Here is a 6376-nt window from a genome sequence, read left to right on the forward strand (position 1 = left end):
AAAGTTTAATGGATTCCTTTTAGCACTCATGTGGATGACCTCATACGTTTCATTATTTAGTGTAAATTGCCAATTTTCGCACCATTCATATTTCTTTTCTAAATCGTTTTGCAATTTGCTGTGATCTTCTGATGACTTTACTAAACGACAGCATCCCTTCTCGTACGAACTAAGAAGCTCCAATCAGTCACGGTGAAGCTCGCCTGTTATATCTAGTTTATTCCTAATGCTGTACAAACTGTTGTTTCGCTTAACCGTCTACGCCGGAAAAATGTTCCTTTCGTGTGGTGGTCGAAACAATGCCAGAATACTTTTCAGTAATTGCAAGAGACATTGTTAAGTCGTAGATGTTTGATTCACTTTGATCCAGTTAAGTCTGTCGTGTTATCTGTGGATGCACTTACTTATGGGGTCGGATGGTGCTCTCCCATAAAATTGGACCAGCTAACACTCCTGTTGGTTTACCTCGAAAACTTTAAAAAGTGCAGACCAACTACAGTTCTATTCGCTGATAGATCATTGGCCTTTGACAGCCTTGTTTAATCCTTCCAAACCTGTCACACCTTGGACAGCGCAAAAATTGCTATGTTGTACTGTGATATTTTGTAATTATTCATACATGGAAAAACGTAAATTAGTTACAAACAAGAGCGTGCACTCACTTTGTTCAACACGTAAACGTTACTACAGATATTAGGATTTAGGTTACGACATGTCCGAAAGAACAGATGCCATCTTCATATAGATAAGGCTTACCGGCCAATGATCTTGGCCAGTGCGAATGCACTCACATTGCCCGATCTCTTACAAAATCGGTAGATTGTCTGCCGCGGGTAATGAGTATAGTGGGCAGGGCCTCTACAAATGTGGTGTGTGGACAGTAAGTTGGAAATGTGGGTCTCACGGGGAGCGTGCCAGGGGTAAGTCCCTGCAGTCGCACTAGCCTCTGTGTCCTCGATGCCTCAGTCAGATAGAGCGTGTGCCATCTAAACAGGAGGTGCCTGGTTCGAGTCTTGGTCGGGGAACAGATTTTCAACTGTCCCCGTTGATACTTACCAACCCCTGTAAGCAGCTAAAGGTCTGGATTTCATTGTAATTTCAGTCTTCAAAATTTGCCTCTCGAATTTCAGTATGTTGCCACAGCAACTGCTTCGACACAGATCTTCAGTAGTTTTGCGATACAAGCGCCTTGGGTGGCCATGAACTTTGAAAGAAATTCCGCACCCAGTGGCGCGAAGTCATTTTCCGCGTCGTCACACACAATCTAGGCAATCAGATGTTGCGTTCTTAGACAAGTCTGCAAGTGAATCGATATCAGCGACGTTAGGGAGAACACACTGCAGTCTGCAGTGACATATGTGAGGCGCTCCTGGAGACCCCGCCTCCCCTCTCAGTGGAGCAGAGCCCTCACACCGGAGATCAATTTAGACCCCAGCACTGAAGAGCCCTGCCCCAGTTGCAGACCTCAGCTGCAGCAATCGACGTCATAGTGTAGGACCCATGAGTAGTTACAGTTTGTGATGTACTGTTACAAGTCGAGACACGAGTTCTTAACTAGTGCATGAAATGACCACTCCGTAATATAACAAAACGATTAACTTTCTCGACCAAACTATTAAGAACACTAACAATAAACGTTGCTTCAAAGTTTACAGAAAGCCTAACACAATAGATTGTATTATTGATGCACACTCATGTCATCCGACAGCCCAAAAACTCCCATTCTTCCACAAATGCTTAACAGATTAATAAATTTGCCGCTAGAAGCCGAAGCAATTCAGAAGAAAAGAAAAATCTTTGAATATATAGCCCAACAAAACGGTTATGACGCCACAATTATACTACAATAAAACACAACCAGAAGGGCACAATATACATAAAGAAATAACACTAGGCATACACACAACAAAAAAGAAGAAAACAACATACGTCAACACAACCTATATAGGAAACGTCTAAAAGAAAATTTCAATAAAACTGACATCGCCTTTGCATATCAAAACACACACAGCTCCAAATACATAATCCACAAAGGCAACTCGAAAATTCCCATACACAACCACCTCGGCATTTACAAAATTTCATATAAAACATGCCACAAATTCAACGTGGGACAAACCGGTAGAAACTTCAAAATTAGATACAAAGAGCGCACCAGAAAAAGTGAAAACAACCCATTCACATTTCTTCAGTACCTAGAAACAAAAAAACACGACGTAAAACCTGCAAACGAAGCGCTAGAAATCCTCCATATGACGTAGAAGGGAGCACTGATGAACATCCTTGAGGGAGCAGAGATATATTCACGTGCATAAAGGAACTCTATAAATTTACTGAACAAACAAACCGACCCAAAGCACAAAAAGTGCACAGAAAACTGTATTCCCTTTATAAATCAAGGCAAAGGCCTTGCCGCAGTGGATACACCGGTTCCCGTGAGATCAGCAAAGTTAAGCGCTGTCGGCCGTGGCCGGCATTTGGATGGGTGACCATCCAGCCGCTATGCGCTGTTGCCATTTATCGGGGTGCACTCAGCCTCGTGATGCCAACTGAAGAGCTACTCGACCGAATAGTAGCGGTTTCGGTCAGGAATACCATCATAACGACCAGGAGAGCGGTGTGCTCACGCCGCGCCCCTCCTATCCGCATCCTCCTCTGACGATGACACGGCGGTCGGATGGTCCCGGTAGGCCACACGTGGCCTGAAGACGGAGTGCTTTTTTTTTATAAATCAAGAAAACGGGTAAAGTAATAATCGACATACGCTAAATAACACGTATCCACAGTAACAGCGATAACAACATGAAGGGAATCAAATAAAAACATTATCTCAACAGAAATCATAAACGACGAAAAAAATTATTGCGAAAAAATAAGAATATAAAATATTAATCTCAAATTAAACTAAAACAAATTCCAGATAAAAATATAACTAGAACCAAAGTTATGAAAATAATAAAAAACAACAGAATTTCGACAAATCAATTATTTATAATTGTAACTATGTAAACATTAATATCGGTGATCCACTGTCATTCTAAAATCAGATATACATCTCCAGTATACATCTAAAGAGAAACTAATAATTCTAAAAGAGACAGGACATGGCCTCAATAATATTACATGTAAGGTAAAAACACATAACGATTTATTGTAACTTTTCTGATCATAGTTACAGACCATTATACTAAGACCATCGCACCTGATTATGGCAAAATGTCGAAATGGGCTCATCTTGAATGATTTATAAAATAAAAATCGTTTAAAGAGCAGTGTATCTGTCTGATATTCGTAACAATCATGTCATTAAAATACATATTTTGCACTGTGGGCCCCAAAGAATAGAAGTTCATATATGAAGGGCTCATTTAAACAGTGGTACAAGTCCTTAACCTCCACTTTTCTGTCTATAACGCTTCTGACATAAACGGCCCAAACAAACAGAAAGAAAGGTTCATCTCTAGCAAGAAGCCACGTGCTTGAATATTTCTAGTATCGCAACTGCAGATTTTTCAGCGCCCATTTCACTTTAGGACTCTGTATCTCAGAATGAACAAAAGTGGACTTGTGCCACTATTGAAATAAGCCCTTCATATCACAGTTGTAAATTATCCAGTACTATTGTGTCAAAGTAGTCTGTCAAAGATAAGTAAATCTGTTATTCATTTACGTAATAAATGAACTAATATTTAATGAGATCTAATCTGATTCTCTCAGAGCAATCGAAGGACCCACTGTTAAGACTGGACGAAAGTAGTTTCGTGTAGTCACAACGGAACCCATCACCCTCAGGCTGAAAAGGAAAGAGAAATTGTTGCCAGGTGTCCAGTCTCTTCTGTTTCACGTCAAAAGCGAGCATACGACGCACCCGCCGTGTTCACAGTTTTCTGTACGGCACCTCTGTACGGCAATGATGGGCTCTGCACGCTCTCGTGATGCGCCATACTGACCTGAGAGCTGTGTCTGTGTTATCCGACGATTTTCTACGACGAGTTCGTCATCCAGCTCCCGATGAACAACGTCGACTGCTATACTTGCTCGTCCACTCTGGTTTCAGTAGTGAATAGCAAAGAAGTCATGCTCTCAGTCAACTGTACCAGTTAACCATATAAGTTCATAGCACACAGTACTGCGATTACAACAGCTACGGCGAATAACAGACCTCTAATTTCGTCTTAGGTGCTCAGAAAATTAAAGAGTGGTTCTGTTACGGACTTGATCGTTACATTATAGCTAAACGATTTGCGTGGATTCTTGCAATGGAAATCGAGAGAACGGACGGTAATTCGGATACATTTCTAGCAGGGGCGGATCCAATCGTGAAGTTCGCCTCATCACCTTTGAGGAGCCCGTTCCATCGGAGGCTAAAGTGTGGCAAGAAATCAGATTCGAGTCACAATCAATGTAGCCCTGACCAAGTTATCGAATCGTTTGTTACGCATGAAGAGGAGATTTTTGTCGTTAGGTGAAGGTATATCAAACAAGAAATTCAATGGCGTCCTCATCTTCCGAGACCGTGCAATTCATGCGTCTTCTAGAGGTCTACACCCATTACCCCTGTGGATACTATGAAGACATCCAAGGAGGTCTGTTCTTTGAGCATATAGCACTCGTCGATGTTTCATGCAAAGCTTTCATTTGTTAGTTTAAGAAACTGCGAGAACAAAGCTGTCTGAGCGTGAATTATGGTAGCTATGTTTGTTTCACTCATTAGGTATGTAGAAACCGAGTGGGTGAACCTCTCCAGCATCTGCATCAACATCTACATCTATACTTTTCTTGTCACTATGAAGCCCGTGACAAAGGGCTCATTTTATTGTATCATACATAAATTATAGGAGAAGAGCGACAGAGGAAAAGGAATCAATGGGGAATCTTCCTGATAGTTTTAAGGAGATGCGATCTCTGTTAGTTGACAGAAGCAAAGGTTAGTGAGTCTTTTGACACAGGAGTAGGGTACACAATAGAACACAAAACTGATACGAATTATTTTTAGAAGAATGGAGAAACTGGTGGCATTAGAAGTTCGGAAGTTCAGTTGGGGTTCCTGAGAAGTGAAGAAACACGCAAGGCAAAACTGACCTAACAACTTACCATAGAAGGCAGGTTCAAGAAAGGCCAACCGACGGTTCAGCGGTGCTCTTACGTCAATGATGTATTCAGTGATCTTTGATATGGGACAGGTGCGCGTGGCGAAACATTTTGTAGATACTGGTTTTAACTTTGAACCTATCGTATATACTGGCTTCAACTTTAGTATGCCAATGTATCTTACGTCAGATATCCAGCTAATTAAGATATGGGGTACATTTATAGCGCAGATTGACCACGTGTATTAACCTGTTCTGAGATCAGATGATGGTAACCGTAAATAAAGTTTTTACAAATGTCATCCTAGCTGAGAAGTTGTCTTTGTTCAAATTGTAGCATTTAGGCAGTTGAGTAGACTGTTGAAAGTTCGCTTTAAATAATAAGCATAATGAAAGTTCTCTTTGAATAATAAAAATATGACTGAAGTACTGTTTCTGGTTCAAAGATCTGATCTGTAATAACAAATGAACAGTCATGAAGGCAAAGCTGCACTGCAATGATAATTAATTCTCGTAATGAAAAGGGAAGTATTTCATACTGTAAAAGTTATCAACCTGACTGCAAGAATTTTGAACAGAATAAACTGCCTGAATAATGAACTTTGACATAAAACCTCCGATAATTCGCTTTGGAAAACTCATAACAAAAGCTGTCGATTAATGACCTAAGTTGGCCCTGATTAAATAACTATAAAAAACATCAAAATATTTAGTCCTTGCCTGTATTCTGCGCAAATCTGGATAATTCGTTGCAGTACTGCTCTGTCTTGCGCGCCGCTATACTAAAGCTGCAAATTACTCCATCTACACAGAGACATTCGTGAGGTGAAGTGAGTTCTCTGTCAGTTGCAAATCGATGTATACTCTGGAAAGAAAACCATGATCAATTAAAAATTGTAGGAGAAAGGTAAGTGAAAAAGGAAATACGTGCACAAGCAACACTAAGATTTTTGTATACTCTGAGAAAGTGCTCAGGGCTGATTTTAAATTTAATGAACGTCTTAACATCCAGATAATATACTTCAATATCTTTCAAATCCAACCCTCAGTACAATAAGATAGTCCGATGTCGCAGCAATAGTGACAAAAAAGTAACATCATTATAATATTTACCTCTGACATTACACGTCTGGTATACACTTAGTTCCATTAAACTTACTCTTTCACAAATCAGTTTCGGTTACAATCTTGATATAATGATGTTCGTTGAACACATTGATAAATTGAGACTTTACAATTGCTTCCACATTCCAACACAGCGGAATATTATCTGAACACTGCGCCTT

The sequence above is a fragment of the Schistocerca gregaria genome, chromosome 3, assembly GCF_023897955.1.
Source record: "Schistocerca gregaria isolate iqSchGreg1 chromosome 3, iqSchGreg1.2, whole genome shotgun sequence".
In the NCBI taxonomy this organism is placed as follows: Eukaryota; Metazoa; Arthropoda; class Insecta; order Orthoptera; family Acrididae; genus Schistocerca; species Schistocerca gregaria.